The sequence below is a fragment of the Podarcis muralis genome, chromosome 12 (assembly GCF_964188315.1).
Source record: "Podarcis muralis chromosome 12, rPodMur119.hap1.1, whole genome shotgun sequence".
Taxonomy (NCBI): Eukaryota; Metazoa; Chordata; class Lepidosauria; order Squamata; family Lacertidae; genus Podarcis; species Podarcis muralis.
This window is the reverse complement of record NC_135666.1, coordinates 41987581-42012983: the sequence shown is the minus strand read 5'-3', so window position 1 is coordinate 42012983 and position 25403 is coordinate 41987581. Positions and strand designations below refer to the sequence as shown.

Sequence of the window (25403 nt, the reverse complement as noted above, 5' to 3'; positions counted from 1 at the left end):
TGTATGGAAGTGAAAGCTGGACCATAAAGAAGGCTGATCGCCGAAGAATTGATGCTTTTGAATTATGGTGCTGGGGGAGACTCTTGAGAGTCCCATGGACTGCAAGGAGATCAAACGCATCCATTCTTCAGGAAATCAGCCCTGAGTGCTCACTGGAAGGACAGATCGTGAAGCTGAGGCTCCACTACTTTGGCCACCTCATGAGAAGAGAAGGCTCCCTGGAAAAGACCCTGATGTTGGGAAAGATGGAGGGCACAAGGAGAAGGGGACGACAGAGGATGAGATGGTTGGACAGTGTTCTCGAAGCTACCAGCATGAGTTTGACCAAACTGCGGGAGGCAGTAGAAGACAGGAGAGCCTGGCGTGCTCTGGTCCAGGGGGTCACGAAGAGACGGACATGACTAAACGACTAAACAACAACAACAAATTGGCCAGGCTGGGACTTTACCTAGAAACCTTTCCACTATCTCCTGTGTGTGACCCTGCTCTACCGCCTCAAGCAGAGGCGGGGAAGAATGCAAAGGAGCTGGTGGAGATAATCTGGTAAAGTTGGTTTTGCTAATCTCGTGCTCGGTAGTTGTTGTTGGGAAAACAGGAGTCATATGCCTTAAAACTGTTGCAGGTTCCGAAAACGGGCAGTTGCTAATTTGTCTGCTGCTGAAACTGAAGGCTGTAATAGTTTGCTGCCAAACTATAATGGCATTACTGTACCAGGGTAGAAGAAGTAACTGACATCACTAAGGGTGAACCTTGCTGGAGTGTTACTTAACACAATGAAAACAAGGCACCCGGGCATGATTTCTCTGTTCATGACACATCCCCACATGTCTGCTTTTTGATAATTTCAAAATAGTGTGTATTTATCATGTCAGCGTGCTGTAGTCACTATTCAGCAACCCCGAAAATGACAGGGTTATTTAAGGACAATGATAGCTGGTTGCCCTTAGCTAATCCTACGTGAAGGGATTAACTCACTGTTGCCTTCCTTTTGTAACTGTGAGTCACTTAATGTTTGGGATTCTTTCCCCCCCCCTTCATTTTCTTTGATGTAGTCATATAGGAATAAAGGCGTTTAAAAAATTAATGTCAGCATTGATTTATAGGACTTGCTCTCCTGCGTATGGTGAAGGCACAAAAACAAATCATGCGGTTTGCTTCATATTGATCTTGCCAGCTAGTGTAGACATTTTTAAAAATATGTTCATTAGAAGTTTTTTGAAAAGCTCGCCCACATTCACATTGTAGCAGAGTTCTTTCCATTTCTGGTTTCATTATGTTTGTATGTGACTCATTCTTGGCAGAAGGAAAGAGAGAGAGAGAGACTCAATTTATATTTTAATTCAATCATCAACATTAAATGATATGAAATTGCAAGTGCCTCTTAATATTCCTGCAGTTATTATTATTTTTAGATTAGTCATTGTTTTTATACCTAGCAGGTGTCCAAACCTCTTAGCTAATATTTCACCTTTATGAAGGCTATATTGTGCCCTTTTTTTATACTCCTCCAGCCTGTCTTGAATCAATGGGTTGGGTCCAGACATGCTGTTATGTGAATGTAAGGGCTCCTTCCATCCTTCCATTCATGGAAGTGATGCAAATTCGGTTTTCCTATGGGCTAGGAGGCAATGTTTGCCACTTCCCAATCCTGCCTGCAGATTCCAGCGGCACTTCCCACGTTGTTCTGGAGGGTTCTCCAACCTTCCAGATCATATATTCAGAAACATATCAGATTGTAAAGATACAGTCGTACCTTGGTTCGCGAATGCCTTGCGAGTCAAACATTTCGGCTCCCGAACACCGCAAACCTGGAAGTGAGTGTTCCGGTTTGCAAATGTTATTTGGAACCTGAATGGTGACGCAGCTTCTGCAGCTTCCAATTGGCTGCAGGAGCTTCCTTCAGCCAATCGGAAGCCACGCCTTGGTTTCCGAATGTTTTGGAAGTCGAACGGACATCCGGAAAGGATTCCTTTCAACTTCCGAGATACCGCTGTAAAGGGGAATAAGCCAAACCCAACTTTTATGAAGTTCTGCCCTGCGTAACTCTGGACACAACCTACTATTTAATGAAAGTAGCTGCAGTCCCACAAATGGTTTTCTATTGATCCCTTTCTTGCCTATGAGCAGGTGAAATGGGAATAACAGAGACCTACTTTTCAAAGCTTCTGTGAGAATGAATGGGATGGCATAGGATTTAAAAAGCAGTTTGTATATATACTGTAATGTGATTTACAAAATGATATTATTATTTTTCATAGTATTTACCTTGAATACAATAGTCCAAGTAGACTGATAAAATTATCATGAAAGCAATTACAACCGCAAATAAAAACATACAGGATAAAGCTGCAATAAAATAGACTACAAACTCCTACGAACTTACTCCTATGACTAAACTTTCAGATCATCTGGATAGGCTTGTCTAAATAAGAATGACTTCAGCAGGTGCCAAAAGGAATACAGCGAAGGCAAATGTCTGAGATCAATTGGCAAGCAGTTCCAAAGTTTGGTGCTGCCACACTAAACGATGCTTTCAGATGCACTGTGGGTAGTACATGCAACATCTTGCAGCTGAAAACTGTAACGCCCATCTTCTGGGGCCATGTTCCTGTGTGTTTTTGGGTGCCATGTTCCCTTGTGTTTCGGGGTGCTATGCTCTCAAATGAGAGCATGCCCCCCCCAAAATGGGATGTTCTAATTTAATTGGCACAGTTGAGGGAAATCGTACGTGACACTTGTAAAAGTGCCAATTTTGCCGATTGAAGTGGTTGAGTGGACACATGTGCGGTAAGGTGATCTCATAGGTAAACTGGTCCCAAGTTGTTAAGAGCTCTATATACTCATAAGGTAAAGGTAAAGGGACCCCTGACCATTAGGTCCAGTCGTGGCCGACTCTGGGGTTGCGGCACTCATCTCGCTTTATTGGCCGAGGGAGCTGGCGTACAGCTTCCAGGTCATGTTGTCAGCATGACTAAGCCGTTTCTGGCGAACCAGAGCAGCGCATGGAAACGCCATTTACCTTCCCGCCGGAGCGGTACCTATTTATCTACTTGCACTTTGACGTGCTTTCGAACTGCTAGGTTGGCAGGAGCAGGGACTGAGCAACGGGAGCTCACCCCATCACGGGGATTCAAACCGCAGACCTTCTGATTGTCAAGTCCTAGTGCCACCCGTGTCCCACCTATATACTCATAGTAACACCCTAAACTCGATCTGGTAGCAGATCAGCAACCAGCACAGACCTCTGCACATGCTATGGTCTAAACCACTGAGTCTCTTGGGCTTGCCGATCAGAAGGTCAGCAGTTCGAATCCCCGCAACAGAGTGAGCTCCCGTTGCTCTGTCCCAGCTCCTGCCAAATAGATGAATAGGCACCTCTGTGGCAGGAAAGTAAACAGCCCCAAGTCTCTGGATTCCATCACGGTGTCCCGTTGCACCAGAAGAGGTTTAGTCCTGCTGGCCACATGACCCGGAAAGCTGTCTGTGGACAAACGCTGACTCCCTCAGCCTGAAAGCGAGATGAGCGCTGCACCCCATAGTCGCCTTTGACCGTCCAGGGGTCATTTACCTTTTACCTTTATATGCTGACAAGGCCTCATTCCTGTCAGCAATTGTGCTGCAGCAATATTGAGATGTGTACCTTGTATTTTAGGCAATTGTTGGATTAGTGAATAAGTGGCTTTATGAGATTACTAGTATTTTGATGTTTCACTAGCTTTTAATTATTCTTTTGGATTCTGACCCAAGGACACCTCCGTATGACCTGTTTATTGAGCTTTCATCCTGATTTGTTTGCGCAAAGCTGATGTGGTAGCAAGATTGTGCCCCTTCTTTATTGAGCATTTGTTCTCATCTGTTTGCAGGACAGTTAGATAACAAAGAAATCCACTTTTTTAAAAATTTAAACAACAACAACAAAAAAACACCCAGACATCCTGATCTGCTTGCAGGGTGTTTACACATCTTCCCATTAATCCCTATTTTATTCCAAACTTTTAAATGCATTTCCCAAACTGCAAGATGTCTGGGCGGGTTTTTTTTGTAAATTTTTTTTTAAAAGTGGATTTCTTGTGCTGGGGCGACAGAGCACTTTAATCCACTTCAGTTGCGCAAACCTGAAGTTCCCATATGTGCTTTAATCTAAAGTCACCAGATTTTTTTTTCAATGAATCCGGGGACACAATCAATCAATCAATCAATCAATCAATCAATACTACACGTTTGGGATGTTGATGCTGCAGTGGTGGCAGTGGAAGGGGGTGGCTGCCACCTTGACCTCAACCGCCATGTTTCCCCTTCCTCTGAGGCTTCTAACTCCTTTCTCCATGAGCCTGGGCAGCCTCTGAGTTGTTGGTTCTTTGCTGGTGGTGGTGGTGGGGAAGCGGTGTGCAGTGGGTTAGGCATGGAAGGTGGAGAAGGAAGGCCGAGAGCGGCGGCAGTGAGGCTTGGGCAGCGCGATGCCTCCCTTCCCATCGGAGCAGCCCCAATCCCATTCCTACTTGTGTGCAAGCAGGAGGGGGCGGGGATCTCTCAGCTGGGAAGGGAGGCTTCCTGTTGCCTAACTGAGAGATCCCTGCCCTCTCCTGCTTGCACGCAAGCTCTGATAGGCAGCATGAAGCCTCCCTTCACAGCTTAGTTGCTGAGGTCTGGGAAGGTGGAGGCAGCCCGGAAGCTGCATCTTTGAGCCCCTGCACCACCATCATATGGGGACTTCCGAGCAGCTCCTGAAGCCAGCCAGAGCCAACTGCTCCGGGCTGCTGAGACTGCCACTGCTGCTTTTCCCGGGGACATTAGATGAAATCCAGGGACATTCCAGGGATGGAATTTGTCCAGGGACTTATTTGCAAATCCGGGGGCTGTCCCCGGGAAACAGGGACGTCTAGTGACCCTACTTTAATCCCTCCTGGAAAATAATGAGAGGATGGAGGCACCTCAATTTAGCTGCCCTTGGTTCCAAATGAAATAAGGGGGACGAGTTAACTCATGACTAATTTGTCCCACTGAGGACAAGAGCAGTTGTCTTGGTGCTGAATTGATCCAACACCATGTTGTGATAAATGGTGTAATGATGGGCAGGGTATTTGGAAAATAACAATACACCATTATTTCACAACTGTTGCGCTAATATTACGATCTCCTCCAAACTATTCATCCTTTAGATATACTAAATCTTGTCTAGAGCCCGAAACATCCTACTTTGCCTCATCATGGAGAAAACACATTAGCACCCATTATCTTCCTTCCAGGGGGAAAAGAATTTGGATGTAAATGACGTTTGAGTTAAAGATTATTTCCGACAGGTCGATAGGGAAGCAAAATGTCCTGTTGCATTTCACATCTTGTTGAGAGTTCTTTAAATTCATTTGTGTTTAATGGGTTTAATGAAGGCTTGTGGATGCTCCACACATTACATTTCCCAGCATACATTATCATCTCCCTGTTTGAAAAGTGTGTACTTCATAAGCATGGAAGTCGGGACAGTGTGTTTTTCTTCCTGGATGCATGTCCCAGGAATTCACCACACATGCCCCTGGAGCAGTGATCTGGGTTTTGCAGAAAAAATTGAATTGGAAAAGCATAACTTGCATCGGGGGAAAATTCAGTTTGCACTGGAAAAAACTCAGATGCCCTAGAGAGTGGTATAATTTAGTATGTTTCTTTTGCTTGTACAAGGGCACAAAGCGAAGAACTTTGCGTGCCGAATTTTGGCGTGGCACAGGGGGGAAATAAAGGGGGGGAAATTATTTCCCCCTTAGGTGCGGGGCTGGGGCGGGGGAAGCCCGAGCTTCCCCCTACCCCAGCCCCCAGAACAGACTGCTATCTTCAAGCCTTGGGAGCCCGGCGAGAACTCCCGCCAGGCTCCCCAGGCTTGCGGATATCTGCCCGAAGCCCGGGGCGCGCTCCGCTGCGCTCCCTGGGTTTCGGGCTGCAGGTTGCTGTCCGCAAGCCTTGGAAGCCCGGTGGGAACTCCCGCGGGCTCCCAAGGCTTGCAGATAGCTTCCTGAAGCCTGGAGAGCGAGAGGGGTTGGTGCACACCAACCCCTCTCACTCTCCAGGCTTCAGCAAAAGCCTGCATTCGCCCCATAGGATGCACACACATTTCCCCTTCATTTTTGGAGGGGGAAAAGTGCATCCTATAGGGCGAAAAATACGGTACTTGAAGGGGGGGCAGCTGTCTCCCTGCACCCTCCAGCTATGCCCATGTAGCAGCAGCCCTATGAATGTTATATTCTGTGGCTGGATTGTCACAATGATGCCAGGAGGCTTGAGGAACCAGCAAAACTAGGGGTAAGGAGCCTGCAGCTCTAGTTACATATACATTTATCACGTTTTTTTCTTCAGGGAAGCAGATGGGCAGGACCTCTTGGCTGTAGCAGTGCTTTTGGATTGGGCGTGGCTAAACTGGTGTAGAGAGCTCGACTGGCAAGAAAATAAGAATCACAGCAAATCATAGAATGGTAGCGTCAGAGGGGACCACAAGGGACATCTAGGCCAACCCCTTGCAAGGCAGGACTCTTTTGCCCAACGTGAGACTTGAACCCACAACCCTGGGATTAAGAATCTCATGCTCTTCTGACTGTGATTGACTCTAAACTCAAATGGAAAGAGATGAATGTCAACACGACAGGAAAGAGTGTGGCTTTGAGATTTTGGGGACATCATCATCATCATCATCATTATTATTATTATTATTATTATTATTATTATTATTATATTATTATATTATCAGTGCTTGATGTTTCATTTAGTAGGGCATTGTCCCAGTAGACCAGCCTCCCCTGGAAAGCAAAAATGTAGAAATTGAGCCTTAAATGAAACAATCACTGCGTATGTTTTAGCCATCACTACATTATCAGTGGCATGCAAGTACAGTAATTCCTATGTCAGGAAGTATGATAGGGAAGACAAAATGTATGTTCTCAGCCAGAAAAAGGCACTGGAGGGTTGCTGGCAGAATTTTGCATTATCTTTTTTTTAATAAATATTTTTTATTGGTTTTTACACATATTTTCCAGCATATCATCCTTTTAAATATCATTTCAAAGTCTTTGGCTATCGCAGCCTAAGACTTCCTTCAACCTCAACTGATGGTTTTCTAAAATCCTTTCTAATTATGCATTTTGTTACTACAGTTATCGCTATAAATTCAAATCTTCATACCTATTCTTAATTATTTTCACAATAATTTATATATTACTCCTTCCAAAACTTCTTTTAACCCTAGAAGCGATGTCAATTGGTTACAGTTGCTTTCCAAATACGTTAAAAGCTTCTTCCATTCCTTTAGGAAAGTCTAGTCCTGCTGGTTCCGAATTTTCCCGGTTAATGTCGCCATCTCAGCATAGTTCATCAATTTCTCTTGCCAGGAATTTTGCATTATCTGGTTCTTTCTTCCACAGAAATTTTGTCACCATTGGTCATTCATATGGTTGGCTTACTGACCCCCCTGTAACCCTCAAGCTATCTGGAAAAGTAAAGGTAAAGGACCCCTGACAGTTAAGTCCAGTCGCGGACAACTCTGGGGTTGCGACGCTCATCTCGCTTTACTGGCCGAGGGAGCCAACGTTTGTCTGCAGACAGTTTTTCAGGGTCATGTGGCGAGCATGACTAAGCCGCTTCTGGTGAAAACAGAGCTGTGCACGGAAATGCTGTTTACTTTCCTGCCGGAGCAGTATCTATTTATCTACTTGCACTTTGACGTGCTTTCGAACTGCTAGGTTGGCAGTAGCTGGGACTGAGCAACGGGAGCTCACCCCGTCGCGGGGATTCGAACCGCCAACCTTCCCATCGGCAAGCCCTAGGCTCAGTGGTTTAGACCACAGCGCCACCCGCGTCCCAAATAGTAGCCTCCCCCAAAAAGTAGCCCCCAAATACAGTGGTACCTCGGGTTAAGTACTTAATTCGTTCTGGAGGTCCGTTCTTAACCTAAAACTGTTCTTAACCTGAAGCACCACTTTAGCTAATGGGGCCACCTGCTGCCGCCGCACAATTTCTGTTCTCATCCTGAAGCAAAGTTCTTAACTCGAGTATTTCTGGGTTAGTGGAGTCTGTAACCTGAAGCGTATGCAACCCGAGGTACCACTGTATGGGACTGAGCTTTTTATGTATAGATCCCTGCTCCTGAGAAGCATCCGAACAGCTGCGCCATTTGCATGTATACTTGCCCTGTTTTGTTTTCTGACACGGCAGTGAATTGCACCTGCCACTGTTTCCAGTTGGTTAATTCAGGGCATGAGAGGAAGCGCTTGTGACCTGGGCATGCAGCTTATACATGGGACACATGGAAATGTTGCACTCCAGCCGAGGAAGATGTGAGAAAAAATTAACGTTATTAACTAACAACGAAGCCAAAGTTTAAGGCAGACTGTAGGTTTTCAAAATATAACGGCATGCTCAGATTACCTTCCACAGAGGCAGGCTTCAGACCTGCGCACAGCTTCCTGCCTTATAGCCCACTCCTACACATGCTCAAAAGGGACATGGGTGGCGCTGTGGTCTAAACCACTGAGCCTCTTGGGCTTGCCGATCGGAAGGTCGGCGGTTCAAATCCCTGCGATGGGGTGAGCTCCTGTTGCTTGGTCCCTGCTCCTGCCAACCTAGCAGTTTGAAAGCACGTCAAAGTGCAAGTAGATAAATAGGTACTTCTCCGGCGGGAAGGTAAATGGCGTTTCCGTGCGCTGCTCTGGTTCGCCAGAAGCGGCTTAGTCATGCTGGCCACATGACCCGGAAGCTGTACAGGGCTCCCTTGGCCAATAAAGCGAGATGAGCGCCGCAACACCAGAGTCAGTCACGACTGGACCTAATGGTCAGGGGTCCCTTTACCCTTTACTTACACATGCTTATCGTAGCTGTCAACTTTCCCCCTTTTTAAGGGAAATTCCCTTATTCCAAATAGGATTCCTCGCAAGAAAAGGGAAAAGTTGACAGCTATGATGCTTATGTGCAAGATAGTCCGTCCGGGTTATTCCAAAATATGGAGGCATGTGCAGCACTGCTGCCTTAATGTAAAGTGGACCTCAGTTGCCTTGGTGTTTGGAGGTCTAGGTCATGTTAAAGATTATATAGATCTATAATGGGGGAGAATGCACAAGCTCGCGGACACTTTTATGACAGACATTTCAGGCCGCATGTGAGTCATCTCTTAGGTACTGAAGTCCTCAACACAGAGAGAGGTAAAGTGGAACTCGCTTAAGTCTTAAAAATACAAAAAGAAGAAGAGAAAGTAAATCAGTTGCAAGTCTAAGGCCCTGTGCTTTGTGACATCCTGAACACAGCTGGGAATGTTACCTTGTGGGTATATTTTAATTAGCAACATAATTATTTTCATTAAAGCAAAAACTGGAGAGGTATCCTGTCATTTGTATTTGGCATTGCTAGCTGTTTCAAATAAGAAAGGCAGTAATGCCAACTTATAAAGCTACTTGTAAGCTGGGCTTGGCACACCTGGTGCTCTTCAGGTGTTGCTGGAATACAACTCCCATCAGCTGTGCTTGATGGGGACTGATGGGAGTTGGAGTCTGGCAGCAGCTGGAGGGCATCAGGATGGCGAAGGGTGTTGTCAACTATCACAGAATATTTAGGAAATCAGGACCAGAGCAATTTAACTGCGATTTCAGCTGGTTGTTTGTTTGTTTGTTTGTTTGTTTGTTTAAAAATCTGCAACACCAAGGAAAAGCTCAGAATCACTTTTAAACTGGAAAGTACCAGTATTTTTAAAACTCAGTTCTAAACCTGAACTGCTTTTTAACCATTGAAAGAAATAATTGCTAAATTACTGCAGTTTCCCAGTGCATTTGAAATGTTCCTTATTTTATAAAATCAGTTAAAAATAAAAAAAATTGTCAAAGATGAAGAACCTAAAATTAGCATATATGGGTGTCTGTGCAGATTGTGCTCCCTTCATCTTTATAAAAACTGGTTTCCTGCGAAATTTCTGGGAGCCGCTTATGTCATAGGTGCAATCTACCTTTGCCGGCAGATTATTTTTGTCGTTTGCTAAAAATCCCATAATAAGAAATAGATAAGGACCTGCATCTAAGCTTTTGCCCCACCCTGCCCCACCCCTCCAAAATTTCCCGAGGCGTGCGTGGGAGATTCGTCTTATTGCATTAAATAAATTTTTAAAAAGCGCCATACAGTATAAACCTTCCCTCTGGAGAGCGGCCCAGGTTCCTTTGGGAGAGTTGCGGAAGTGCTGCGCCAGCAGCGCCACATGGGAAGCCTCGCCTTGGCCCAGTCTGGCACTGGGTGGTGGTGGTGGGGAGATCTCAAGCCCAGGATCCCTCCAGGATTCCTGGGCCGGCTTCCTTCCTTGGGAAAGGCATCTCCCCCCGCCTTCCTTTGCCAGCCAGGGGGGCAGGTACGAAGCACACAGCCCCAGGGGAGTGAGGGCAGCCGGACCCTCTCCGGGGCTCCTGGCGCAGCAATTAAAGCTGCCCGTTTCCGATTGGATAAGCCACCGGGGGTTGGTCTAGATGACCCCCGGGGGTGCCGATTCTCCCGGTTCCTAAAGGTGGGCAGCCCTGGCTTAGCCCAAGAGGCCGGTTTCCCCGCGGGCTGGCCTGCTGCGCGTCCCCAGGGGCAGATCCACGCGTGACGCGCGCCTGGCTGGCTGCGCCCGTTTCCCCCCGTTGCGCGCGGGCGTCGCCTGCCTCCCCACCCCCGGCGAGGCGATCGTGGGGCGGGCGGACGGGAGCTGAGTCCTCCTCCTCCTCGCCGCCGCCGCCGCCGCGCCTCCGGCTCCCGGTGGGGCGCGTGGAGAGAGGGGGAAACCAGGTCACCAGCGCCGAGACAGACAAACCGGCTGGGGAAGGCAGTGGGGCTGGGGCGGACTCAGGTGGGGAGAAGGAGGAGGAGGAGAAGGAGCCCAGGGCCGAGGAGGCGGCAGGACTTCCCCCATCGGCGGCGGCGTCAGCAGCAGCGCGCCCTCGACGGGCAGGAGCCCCAGCCGGGGCAGGACGCGCAGGCGAGAGGAGACCCGCGACGGATTTGCTCGCGGTGAGTGAGTGCCCGGGCTTTCCCCCCCTTTTCCTTTTAGCAAAGCAATCCGGAGTTGCTGTTGTTGTTGGAGGAGGGGGATCCACGCGACGGATCCCCTCCTGACCCGGACTTCTGGGGCAGGAGTTCACAGCTGGACTTGGCCGCGCTGCCAGATGTTGGGTATTTTTAGCACCCGCTTGGCTTCGATCGTCTGAAGCGCATCGCTCTCGCGCGGGTGGGTTGCGCTGTTGTCTTTCCCCCCCCTTTCCCCGAAGGTTTTCCGCGGTCGCGCTTCCCACGCAACGCCTTGCGATTGTTTACTGAGGAAGGGGAGCCTCGATCTCTCTGCATTTTAGTCTTTATCATTGGAAAGATGGGGGGGGGGTGTTAGCTGCAGAATGTGTGTGTACATATATATATATGTATATGTGTCTGCGTTTAAATCCGACCCCCCCACCACCCAAGCAGCCGAACGGGGTTTTCCAGACTGGCGTTCGTTGGATGGAGCAGAATATTTCATCACAGGGCTTTTGGATTATTTATTTTTTGCAATTAAAAATACATTTCCCTCCCTCCTCCTTTTTATTATTATTATTATTAAGGGCTTGACGGCTCCGCGCGGCGTATGCTCAGTTGTTGACAAAAATCTGTGTTTTTTAAAAGAAAGGTCTCTGGCATAGTTGGTGCGGGCGCGATGCACGGAGCGGGTGGAAGTTTCCATGATGAGTAAGTTGTGTGAGCGCGGATCCTGGAGGGAGAGGCGCGCGGAGACGCGGGCTGGAGTGCGGGGACCCCGGCTGCGCTGCCTGCCGGGCGGCTTCGGGGTGGTGGGTGCGAGAGAGACGCCTCCCTGCGGAAGGTGGGTGGCTCCCTTTTCCCTTTTGCGTGCTTGTCAGTTGCAGCGCTTCAGAATTGCCTCCTTTGGAAAAGGCATCCCTTTGCAAGATTTATTTCTGCAGCAGTGCCAAATAAACAAGGAGAAATGCTGCACTTAAAAAAAAAAAAGTTTGCGCTAATTAACAAGTTTTAAAAAAAGAGTAGGGGGAAACCCAAATCTATTATTAGTAATATTTATTTATTTATATTTATTATATTTGTTTGGCACCCTTCATCCATAGATCTGATGGCAGTTCGCAGCGTAAAAATACAAGACAAAAACAGAAAAATTCTTCAGTTTAAAAAGTGCATCTTAGGGAAAAACAGACTCAGAAAGGTTCACAGTTTATTTATTATTAGTTATGAATGTTTATATCTCACCTTTCAACAAGGTCCCCCCCCCCCAGGGCAGCTTATGAATGTCAATAAAATAATCCATTGCTTCTTTATTACATTTATTCCCCCCCCCCTTCCTTCAACCCAGGATAGCCAACATAGTAATAAAGAACCAGTATGGCACTGTAGTTTGAAGACCTGGGGTGGGAGGTAGGGAACTGCTTCAGTCATGAAGCTGATTGGGTGAGGTTGGCTCCGCCATTTTCTCTCAGTCTAAGCTACCTCGGAGGGTTGTTGTTAAGATATTAGAGGGGAGGGGGAACACTGCACATTGCCTTGTGCTCTTATGAGGAAAGATGGGATATAAACAGAAGAAATAAATATTCCAGTCTCAAAAGAAAACAGCGAGATAGGGTACCACGGCGGTCCAACATGCACACAGCCCTCAAGGCCTTTTTTTGGTGGCCCTCGCCAACATTTGATGCCCACCTCCACAGCCCTTGTGCTGCATTCCCAAAGCCAGGTGAGTGAGGTGCTGGGCTTTGGGAAGGAGGCGTGAGGCTTGGACAGGGCCCTAGTTAGGCCTGCAGCCTCCTTCTGAAAACCTAGTCAGCGCTTTCCCAGCTTTGAGACGCAGTCAGAAGGGCTGTAAGACCCTACCAGAGCCTCGCACATCCGTTTTTGTTTTTGTTTTGAAGTTTCTGGTATAATTTATTCAACTTTTTTTAAAAAATAAAATTGTATTAGTTTTATATAAAAGTTGTACACCATAAACATAACAAACATCTTTTGAACCTTGAGATCTCCTTCCTTCCCTCCAAGGGTTCAAATTCTAAGTTTTATTCCTGCATCTTTTACTGTAATCTATTATAAGGGACGTGGGTGGCGCTGTGGGTAAAAGCCTCAGTGCCTAGGGCTTGCCGATCAAAAGGTCGGCGGTTCGAATCCCCGCGGCGGGGTGCGCTCCCGTTGTTCGGTCCCAGCGCCTGCCAACCTAGCAGTTCGAAAGCACCCCCGGGTGCAAGTAGATAAATAGGGACCGCTTACTGGCGGGAAGGTAAACGACGTTTCCGTGTGCTGCGCTGGCTCACCAGATGCAGCTTTGTCACGCTGGCCACGTGACCCAGAAGTGTCTCCAGACAGCGCTGGCCCCCGGCCTCTTGAGTGAGATGGGCGCACAACCCTAGAGTCTGTCAAGACTGGCCCATACGGGCAGGGGTACCTTTACCTTTACCTATCTATTATATAATCATAGCATCCAAAATCCATGTTACTTTACAAGTGTCGTCGTATTCCTGCCAATGATTTCAGCTGTTTACAGTGGTCTCTCAAATATGTTAGAAAGTTGTTCCAGTCCTTTAAGAATACTTGGTCTTCCTGATTTCTGATCTTTCCCGTCAGTCTTGCCATTTCTGCATATTCCATCAGCTTGTTCTGCCACTCTTCTCTGGCCTGTACTTCTTCTTTCCACCGCTGGGCAAGAAGCATCCTTGCTGCTGTCATTGCCTACATAAACAGTTGTTTATTTTCTTCTGGTAGTTCCGCACCTATAATGCCTAACCGAAAAGCCTCTGGTTTTTTAACAAAAGCTATCTTAAACATTTTTTTCAGCTCATTATATATCATTTCCCAGAAAGCTTTTACCACCCACATGACCACCACAGAGTCTCACACATCCTTAGCTCCTTGGCAGGGCAGCGAGGGCAGTGTGTGTTAAATTTTGGCCTCACAACCTCACGCCATGCAACAAGGCGGTGGGCTGCCCACACGTTCTGTGTCGAAGTACTATTGCGGCCTGCTTGTTATGAAAGGTTGGACCGCCCTGGGTTAGATGGAGAGATAGCTGCTGGCCAAAATTAATCCAGTCTGGGAGTAGCCTACCCAAGGATGGGTAATCTATGGTCCCACCAGAGACTGAGGAACCTCAACTTCCATCAACCCCAGCAGAATGCTCAGGGAGGATCGGAGTTGTAGTGTGGCAGTGTTTGGAGGGCCAAATAGCACAGAAGCAGTAGCAATACCAAGTTAATGACAGTCGCCATCTGATGCTTTTCTTGTTGGTGGCTGCAGAAGTTGGGCCATCTGCGATGAATCATTCTTCTGATAAGATCTGTCTAGCTGCTGCTTGCTTTCTAAGAAGCAAGGGCCTCTTCTCGAAAGGCACTCCTTCTCAGATACTTTGAGTCCCACCTTTCTCAGATATGCTGTGCAGCCGGTGAGTAATTCAGGGGTGAGGGAAAGGACTTGAGACAGGCTCAAGGACACTTTCTTCCCTGGCCAGTACGTCACCGGTTACTTAAGGCCTGAACCAGCTTGGACCAGGTGTCCTGAAGGGCTTCCTGTTTCTCCTGTGTGGATCCACCTGGCCTTTAAAATTTGCTGCTTCATCCTTCCTGAACATGCCACTGCCTTTGGAGGCACCGTTGGTGGCAGTGTACGAAAATCCTCCCCCCGCCCCCCATGGCAGTGTTCCAAAAGCATAGAGTAAATTCTTAAGTGGGGCTGATTGGTGCAAGTCAGTGGGTCTTCCTCCACTTTGAACATCCTGGTTGCAGAAGAACATAAGATGAGCCCAGTATTTGTGCTAGCTAGGGCAGGAGGTGGAGAGACACATTGCTTCACTCCTGAACCTTACCTTCCTCCAGGTTTTCACCATTGGTTTCAATGCGGGGCGGAATTATGCTAGCTCTGATCAGGGAGAATGATGATGAAACCACAGAACCAGCTGATTGAAGGCTACATCTGTCCCAACTCCAGCAATGGAACACCACATTCCTGGGTCTGACACCAGCTCTGGCCAACAGGAGACACAGGCAGCTCTTGAGCTAAGCCTACATAACTTTTTGTGGGTACAGCAGGGCCCTCTGTGGTGGAGGTGTTCACTCTGCCGGTGAAACTCTTCTCCGCTGGTGAGCAGGCACCTCAACACAGTCCTTAGTCCCTCTAGCCAGCCGGTCTAGTGGTTAGAAATCTTCTGCCCAATTATCTTCCCCTCTAGTTGTATTCAGCTGGTGTTTGAAGACATTACCCTTTAAGCAAACCTTTGATTCTGTCTGTTGTTGCTAAGTTCAATCTAATTTATCTACTCTTAACTTTGGCTCTCTGCACCATTTTTGATGCTGCTTTTGTTTTCGGTTGTTTTTGCTAATTGTTTTAATGACAGCTTATTTTTCTGTTTGTTTTTCCCATGTTAACTGCTTTGACCAACTCCTTTTGGAAGGGAAAGGTGGGGTGTAAATTCCACCCCTTTAATGTATAAATGTCATTGGCTTTAGTAGCAAACATTTCCTTCATCTGAATACCTACACTGCAAAGTTAGAACGGCTAGGAATTTCAAGAAGAATCTTAGCATGCTCACCAAACCACCATTTTCAGGGTTCCTTGGGGGAAAACCATGACAGTTAAAGTGGTATAAAACTGATACCGTATTTACTTGAGTCTAATGTGCCATCAAATCTAATGCTCACCTAAGTTTTCAGAACGTTGAAACCAAAAAAAGTATTTGCTGGTGAATATAAATGTGCCATTGAATCTAATGCGTACCTTTATTTTTGCAACTTAATTTGGCCCAAAATGGTGAGCATTAGATTCGAGTAAATACGGTATAATGCTTGCAATGTTGATAAGGCCTATCATTTTGAGCTCGCAATAAGCCCCACTGGTATATCTTTGGATATATTGATGTTACTATACTTATATCAGCTTTATACCACTTTAATTATGATTTCCCCCAGAGTAATGTCACTTGCTGTGGGCGCTGTCAATACTATGCTAAGAAATCCCTAACTTGAAAAACTATAGTTCCTTGCGATGAAACAATGACTTAAATGAGGTGGAGTCTGAAGGGGAGATGTGCCTTTCTGAGTATCATGCAGTGAAACCATTGCCCTGCATCTAGTTAATAGAATATTGGAATCAAAGGGGCATAAGTTTGATTTGTAGACTGAAATCCACATAACAAAAACTACCATAGAGATGTCAAAATTTTATAAAGTAGGCGGTCCACGGCTTCGCTTTTGTAAAAACAAGGGGCCCACATACTTACCTAATTGGGAACAAATGATTTAGATGATCAGATAACGATGAGTTAAGCAAATATATGCCAAGATATGTTGGGGGGCAGCTTTGTTTATCGTTTTAACTGGATATATTTATGCTCAAAGTCCAGTGTGGGTCTCCCAATAGCCCACAAAGATAACATTCAACGTTCTCCATCTTTCCTTCGGGATGTGTATGTGGGTGTATATTAAAATAAAAGATACTGCTAACAGTTCTTTTATCGGTATATAAATTCTATGGAAAAAATGTTGTAATTTCATCCGTAGTCATTGGGATGGTTTCACTGATCAAGGCATGGTCTTAAAGTCAGACACGTTGGGTTCAGAACCGATACCAGGAAGAGGAAATGACTGTGATAATATACGGTGTGTTAAACACACTTTTTAAAACGTTTACTTGGGACTTAAAGGTGTCTGACTGGCAACATCAGACACTGTGCCTTTTATTTAGCCACAAAGCAAGTATTTAATGGACCACAGCAAAACAAGATTCCTCAGGGTAGGTCTGATCCTGTGGTTAGAAGATTTTGGAGATCAGGCCGTCAACTTCCTGGCAAGAAGCCTCCTCAAATACAGTCTGGGAAAGATGTTGGGAAAAATATAGTTGAGTCTCCATAGTTTGTGCAGCATTTGGAGTCTACTTGGTCAGAGTTACTGAGAGCCAGTTTCAGTCATGGTTTTTGTGGTATGGTGGCCTTCCCACTAGTATCTGGCCGGAGATCATCATCTCCAACTTTGTTTTGTCCTTTTAGGCTGCAGCCTGTTTATTCCTTAACTGTTCCATTGATTCTTATGGGCATATTCTGGAGTAGCTTGTATTTAGCAGCTGTCACTTGATGTTTGTTGATGTGAACTTCACGCATTATGGTTGACATCAAATATTTCTTGCTAGCTGCCCTCCCCATGTGGACATCCTCACCACTTTGCATTCTGCACTGGCTGAATCAAAGGATAATGATGTTGTGCTATGTTGATTCCATTGGGGAAAAGGAGATGGGATTGCAAACTTTGAACATTTCAGTGGTTTACAGAGAAAAGGAATAAACACACAAGACATTGGCTTCAGCGAGTGGAGATGTAGTAGAGGCTAGAAACGATGGCAAAGGACAAGGAACTTTGTGGGTTGCAGATATTTCTTAACACTGGAAGCCCCAGCTTCTTGTTTCTGATATTTTGTAGAGGTGTGATGCAAATGAGCATTTTATCCGAGTTGCTTGTACTGGAAGTTTTCTTCATGATTTGTAAAGGGATGGCAATAATAGGATGTATAGTGTTTTTATTGACTGAATGGGGAATTGATCCCTGGTCTAAGCAGGCAAAGTTCCTCAGTTTGTAAATGCTACCACACCAGCTCTTACATGATCTTACACAAATAACAATGATATTACTTAGCTGCGTTGCTGCATAGGAAAATCAAGATAAGAGTTGTTTACTGAAAAGTGCCTAATTCTGCCCAAATTGCTATGTTATGCACTGTTTAGTTAGTATAACTCCAGGCACACCATCTCAAGGTTTCCTGATCACAGTGACAAATGCTAATCTTTATATACTGAGTTATTTACATACTGGTTTGATCCCATCAAGAGGTTTCTACACCTGTCTCCATCCAAGCAATAGGCGTTGTCCCAATTCCAGGAAGGGAAAAGTACCCAAGGAGGGTGTGAAGTACAGCCTGGGGAGAGGCGTAATTCAGGGAGAGGCGTGTAGTTAGATGACAATATAGCAAGGTCTTGAGGGTTGCATTTGGGCAGGCATAGGCAAACTGGGCCCTCCAGTTGTTTTGGGACTACAACTCCCATCATCCCTGACCATTGGTCCTGTTAGCTAGGGATGATGGGAGTTGTAGTCCCAAAACATCTGGAGTGCTGAATTTGTCTATGCCTGCATTTGTGCCTCCCAAGGTTTGAGAGTCCTCACTCTTGCTCTAGACTTACCAGGGTGGATTTGATTTAAATCAAATTGATTTCAATCACGATTTCCATCACTAGTCAGTAAGACTTGATTTAAATAATTTTTTTACAAGACTCATTCTTGCTGGTATCATCTTAATATTTACAACCAGAGGAAGGTTTCATTTTTGGAATAATGAATTTCCAAAGTAGTTTTTACAGTTATATCAGAAATTACTGATTTGGTTATACTATCAGAAATACATAGACAGATAATTATGAAATTATTGTGAAGTTTAATAATTTAACTGTTTCTATTTGGACTTTTCTGCTGTACTTTATTGGAAGGAGAAAAACAATCATTTCCTTAATAACAATTTAAACAATTTATTTAACTAAAACAAAAACATTATAGCTTATGTATCCATGTTTGCTAACTGATGTGGTTAAACAATTTTTTAAAACAAATCTTAGACTGAGTTTCAGCACACATTGAAAACATAAAACAAATCCTTATTTCCTGATAAATAGCCTTTGGACAAAATGTAACTTAAATAGAAAACTATCTTGAGAATGATTTTTTCCTCCAAAAGCATTTTATTTTAAAAATCCAATTAAAATTAAAAAATCCAATTTAAATAAAAAATGATTTTTTAAAAAAAGAATCATGGATTTTTATCCACCCTGAGACTTGTGCAGTTGTCCCCTGCAGCTGTATATTACAAGGAACTATAGGTAGCTATATTTTAGGTAAGCTTGTCCAAAATTGCACATCTTCATATTGACAAACCCCTGGTCATTTTTAAAGCGATGGCAGAGTCTCCTAGTACGCAATCTGAAATAGACTGAAGAAGACTGTATGCTCCTGTGAAAAGCAGACAGAGATTTGCTTTCTTAAAATTAGTACTTGGAACACTCTTTTGCAGAGCTTTCCTATTTGGTCTTCCCCAGAGAGCCCTCCTTAAAAGCCAATGTACATGTTCCATTTTCCACTTCTCTTGTGTAGACATTGAAATAAACACCACTGCAGGGCATTCAGGCTCCAGGCCACATAGTAAATCTTGCAGGCTACCATATTTGCCAGTGATGCAAGATAAAAATAAAAATAAATGTGTTTATTATAAAAAGTCTTGGGTAATCAAACATGTAACAAACTGTATCTCATAACTTTACATAATGAGTTATGCTTCGTGCTGCTCCAAATTTTGTTTTCCGTTTGTCTGCACGTAACCCTTGAGAGAATGTTTAAGTATGCGCACTTAGGCTTGTATAAACTGTTTCCTTCAGACATTGAAAACATATGAAGGTGATTGCCTCTGAAGTCCACTATGATTGCTTTTTAAACGCTTATTGCTGAAGGGGGTAAGTGTAGATTTCCAAGAACAGATGCACAAAAATTCGCAGATGTATTTTATTTATTTGTTTGTTTATTTGTAACAATTACAGTGTTTGTTACCAATTCCCCCCTCCCCCTCTCTCATGCATACAGGCACACAAATAAATTCTTACCACCTTCTTACTATTCCCACATTTAGCTCACATGCATACACTAACACCAACATAGTATTCCTATACTATAGGGACGCGGGTGGCGCTGTGGTCTAAACTATCAGGCAGACATCAAGCACATCCGTCAAATAATAATAATAATAATAATAATAATAATAATAATAATAATAATAATAAATTTTTATTTATACCCCGCCCATCTGGCTGAGTTTCCCCACATAACACAGTATTAGTTTCCCAAATAGCACATCGTGGGTTATTTGCCTTCTTGCCACCCCCAGTTTCAAGACCAGCGCTCCTTTATTCTGACAAGCTTTGGCCTTACTGGGTGGTTCATGTTTTATCTGTTGATTCTTATTTTTGTCTGCCGAGCCTGTCTCCATTTTTATCTTATACTGCTTGCTTTGTATTTTATTTTATTATGAACTTGTGGTTTTAATTATTCCAAGCCACTCTTGAGGAATGTAACTGATAATTAAGAGTAATTAAGGCAATACAGTGGTACTTTAGTTTATGAACTTAATCCATTCCGGAAGTCCGTTCTTAAACCAAAACCATTCTTAAACCGAGGCGCGCTTTCCCTAATGAGGCCTCCTGCCACTGGTGCCCTTCCACCGTTCGGATTCCGTTCTTAGACCGAGGTAAAGTTCTCAAACTGGGACACTATTTCTGGCTTTGTGGAGTTTGTAAACTGTTCTTAAACCGGACTGTTCTTAAACCGAGGTACCACTGTAGAGTCAAACCTTGGTTGTTGAACGTAATTGGTTCCGGAAGCCCGTTCGGCTTCCAAAATGTTCGACAACCGAGGCACGGCTTCTGATTGGCTACAAGAGCTTCCTGCACTCAAGCAGAAGCTGCGTCGGATGTTCGGCTTCCAAAAAGCGTTTGGAAACTGGAACACTTCCAGGTTTTCAGCGTTCGGGAGGCGTTTGGCAACCAAGGCGTTTGGCAACCGAGGTTTGACTGTATGTGAGGCGTTTGGCAACCGAGGTTTGACTGTATGTGAATTCAACTGGAAAAAGATAAAATAAATCTATGCCAAGTACACAGAAGGACTGCAGTGGAAGAAGTGAAGCTTTACATCTCATCATCATCATCAATTATATCCACCCCTCTTCCTGAAGAAGCTTAGAAACACCTGGGAGCAAATCGAAGTTACAACCAGGAATGTACCTAAGGGTTGCTTAGGTTGGCCTTTGATATAAAAGGTAAAGGTACCCCTGCCCGTACAGGCCAGTCGTGTCCGACTCTAGGGTTGTGCGCCCATCTCACTCAAGAGGCCGGGGGCCAGCGCTGTCCGGAGACAGCTGTCATGTGGCCAGCGTGACGAAGCTGCTGTATAAATTTGATATTAATGAGCTGGGTTGCCATATTTCAGAAAGTGAAAATCCTGGCTTTTGTCCGGGAAATTAATAACATCATATGTGTTTCTGACATCTTCCTTGAATTTCCAAACCCCTTCTCTTTCGAGAACTCGATAGGTAGAATCTAAATATTAAATTCCCACCAGGACGATTTTTAACAACATTAAAAATACCCTCCAGCTTGATATGTGTGATGAGTTTTCCTCCACACCTAGATAAACAGAGCAAGCGTTACTGCTTACCGTATTTTTTGCCCCATAGGGCGCACCGGCCCATAGGGCGCACCTAGTTTTTTTGGGGGGGAATAAAGAAAAAAAAATATTTCCCCCCCCCAGGCACGGGGCTGGGGCGGGGGAAGCTCGGGCTTCCCCCGACCCCAGCCCCCAGAACAGGCTGCTATCCGCAAGCACAGCTCTCCCACGGCTTGCGGAGAGCTGCGTGAAGCCCGAAGCCTGGGGGGCGCTGAGCTCAGATAGCTGAGCTTGCGGATAGCTTCCTGAAGCCTGGAGAGCGAGAGGGGTCGGTGCGCACCGACCCCTCTCGCTCTCCAGGCTTCAGCGAAAGCCTGCATTCGCCCCATAGGATGCACACACATTTCCCCTTCATTTTTGGAGGGGGAAAAGTGCGTCCTATAGGGCGAAAAATACGGCAATTTGATGGCAGGACAGGCAGATATCGAGCACCAGCAGTTAATTTTCAGAAATTAGTGCTGGTTCAGAGTTCACAGGTTGGCCAGGGAAGCATGTGACCTGTGACAGTAGTTGGTGGCTGGTGCTGAGCCGGAAAAAAACGAGCTTCCTTTTGACTCCCTCAGAAGGAAGAGGGAGTTCATTACCCTTCAGCCGCTGCTGAGAGGCAGGGACCGAAGACAGCTGCAGTCCCCACATGTTGCAGGCTGCATCATCAACTTTACAAGGAAGACCAGCCTTCCGCTTACCAGTATCCTGCTGTGCTGACTCATTTTTTCACTCCGACTGATAGAGGTAATGAAAGGTGTGAAAACAAGCTGAGAGAGCGGAGAATATTGTGTGGCTTTGAAACGATTTTTACTGTTGCCGATGCAGTTATATTATTAGACCTCTGCTTTAGAAAGGGTATCGGCGAAAACATTTCTCTTCAACCAGGCCTTGGGCTGATTGATGTGCCCTTTTTCGAGTGGGTTGTGAGAGAAGGAATTATAGGCATACGTTTTCGTTCGTATTTTTATTAAATATTTTGTGTTTTTTTATAATGTCATTCTGTGTTGTGAACCGCCCTGAGATACACGGATGAATGGAGGTATACAAATTCTAACGACAACAACCACATAAATTTATTATTTATACCACGCCCATCTGGCTAGGTTTCCCCAGCCACTCTGGGCGGCTTCCAACAAAATATTAAAAGCACAATAGAGTGGTACCTCAGGTTACATACGCTTTAGGTTACATACGCTTCAGGTTACAGACTCCGCTAACCCAGAAATAGTACCTCGGGTTAAGAACTTTGCTTCAGGATGAGAACAGAAATTGTGCTCTGGCGGCACGGCAGCAGCGGGAGGCCCCATTAGCTAAAGTGGTGCTTCAGGTTAAGAACAGTTTCAGGTTAAGAACAGACCTCCGGAACGAATTAAGTACTTAACCTGAGGTACCACTGTACAACATCAAACATTAAAAACTTCCTTAAACAGGGCTGTCTTCAGATGTCTTCTAAAAGTCAGATTATTTCCTTGACATATGATGGAAGGGCATTCCACAGGGCGGGTGCCACTACTGGGAAGGCCCTCTGCCTGGTTCCCTGTAATACAACAACTGATTTAACAACAACTGATTTTTTAAAAAACAAAAACAAAAAACATTTCCAATGTATTTTAAAATATTGGTAAGACTGGTTACCTGTTGCAGTAAACATTGTGAGCCTGCATTTTATTTTTAATGCTCGTACACAGCATTAGAATGGTTGTTTGAAGTTCTAAATAGGTTATGCTATGGACTTGCGATACCATGTGCTGTGTGGATTGGTGTGGCTTACTGAGAACAGAACAGACCGTATGAGTGGATAGCACCACTTTACAGTGACTGGAAATACTCAAACTGCTTGTTTGAACACAGTTGAAATAGAGGGAGAGGGAGAGAGTTGTGACTGCCGCCATTAGTCACAATCTAGCAAGGGACTCCCACAAGTACAGACAGATTTTTCCATGTTATATTTGCGAAATGACTATTTAGGTCATGGGGTCTGGATATGTGTGTGGTTTGCTGGATTGCAGCCTAGTGTTTCAGACTGTATAATTTCCCCCCCTTCCTCCCTGTAGTGGAGAGTGTAACCCCAGAAACTCATGGTGCTGCCTCCTCCATTGAAGTAAATGGGGATTTTCCTCTGTGCCCAGAGCATGTGGGAGACTCTGGATCTGCTGGTTTTAAAAATGTGGATCTGGAAATTGTCCAGTAGCTTAACATAATCTTTTAATTTTGGCGAACATTAAGATTCACCTCAATGTTATTACTAGCAACAGTAAGACAAAATTAATAATATTCTTCATTGTGGACAGTAGCAGGAATTTCTTCCTCTTTTTCCAGTGTTTTGAATCTGTCTTCTTTCAGATTCCCCTAGGCCGTGTTGAAGAACTAAATCTGAAAGTACTTACGAAAGCACAATAGAAACCAGTGTTAATTACTTCTCTTGCCTGAGCCAAGCTTAGTTTAAGTGGAACACTATTATTTCATGTTTAAGAGCTCATTCTGATAATTTTTTTTTGAAAAATGAGTACTAGAACTGAGAGGGTACAAGAACTGAATGGGAACCAGAAAATAGTTAGCTCTGGGGTCTCAGGGAAGGTACATCTCGCTCTCCTGTAAGCTGGGCAAGGAGCATAGGAACATGGAAACCTGCTTTAAACCAGGCCTGCCTGTTTGTTCATATAGCTCAGGGCTCTGAACGGCAGCAGCTCTCCAGGGTTCGAGGCTGAGGTCTTTCCCATCACCTGCTAACTGATCCTTTAAACTAGGAATGTCAGAAATTGAATCTGGGACCTGCTGCTTGTCCCCCCACCCCTTGCACTGGTATATATGACTAAGCTCATACCAACCAACATTTCTCTGATGAAAATAGGGACATCCTCTTTAATAAGTCAAATGCCTTTTGGTGTTTGTAGAACAATCACTAGGCTTTATTTAGGTCTCTTGGTGATAAAATTCTGCAAGGAGTGAATAATAACAATTACTTAATAGTTGTGCTGATCCGCTTGCATAGTTCTGCTAAGTTTGAGTAAAACAATGTGTCACTTTTAATGCAGAGTAATATTCAGCGTCATTTACTAACTCAAGAAGATCCACCCTTTTTGTCACGTTCATTATGCAGAGTTATAATATAGTTATGCATTAAGCATAATACTTCAGTTTAGTTTGGGCTTGACTGCCGTTTAAAATTCCTCCATGCCACTGTCATGTCTGGAGTTGCAGTGAGTTATGATCTATGAGACCAACCATATTTACAAACTTGAATTTACAGCGAAGTGTGTGCCAAAGTTAAAAAACAATGGCACAAAATTATGCTTCCCTTCTTGTTTCCATCTCTGAATTCAAGCCCGCTCCATAGATTGCCACTCTCTAGGTCTAGAAGTCTGGCACCACCCACCTCCATTTTATATGCTTTTAATGCAATAGGGATGAAACATTGAAGGTATTTTTTGGAAACAGAAATTAGAGGCAAAAAGAAGGGACAAATGAGGATGGTGCTAGCTTCATTGTACTAGCTGTCAGTCGAGGTGCATACTTTTGCATCCTGAGAAGCTTATTGTCCTTTAGGTTAGTGTGAAAAATGGTACCTTCCAATGTATGGCGTACTGTTCTTCCCTATCTCCATGTTGAAAATGGTTGCTATTAGGGCTGGGCGATACCTAGTTTTCAGCATCGCAATATATCACCATCCATAGCTGTCAAGTGTCCCTTATTTGGCGGGATAGTCCCTTATCCCAGCGCCATGTCCCGCTGCTGTCCCTTATTGATGAGGCTTCATTTGGCTGCTGGCTGGGCTTTCTGCCTTCGGCTCAGAGGGGCTCAGAAGTTGAACATACCCGTGCCCGGAAAATCCCTTATTTTGGCTGCTGATCCCTTATTTTTGAGGCTGCTGGTCCCTTATTTTCAAATCTGTAAGTTGACAGCTATGTCACCAGCTGAACTTTGCGATATACCAATATATCACGCTGTCTGAAATAAGGATGGTACAGGCATTGGCTGGCTTCACGGTTTTTCTAGCATCGTGATTTTTGCCGGCACCTGGTTTTTTGATTTGCTGCTCCCCGCGCGAGGCAGGGAAAACCAGAGCTGGCAGAGTTAACTGGGTCTGCAAGAATCAAGAGAAGCAGTGGCTGGCTTCATGGTTTTCCCCATGCTGTGATTTTTGTGTAGCGT

At 45.0% G+C, this 25403-nt stretch overlaps 1 protein-coding gene across 8 annotated transcripts in view; it reads left to right on the top strand.

Annotated features, from left to right (window-relative positions):
• The window catches only part of THRB (thyroid hormone receptor beta), a 187813-nt gene that overhangs the window by 8406 nt on the left and 154004 nt on the right, over positions 1-25403 (top strand). For 3 of the 8 annotated variants that reach the window (XM_077916285.1, XM_077916282.1, XM_028750507.2), the window contains exon 1: positions 10534-10998. The exons of 1 other annotated variant lie outside the window; for it this stretch is intronic. The gene's annotated coding sequence lies outside the window, so the exon portion shown is untranslated. Of the gene's footprint in view, positions 1-10527; positions 10999-25403 lie in introns of those variants that run through there. 4 more of the 8 variants (XM_077916286.1, XM_028750510.2, XM_077916287.1 and 1 more) reach the window with 3 other exon arrangements.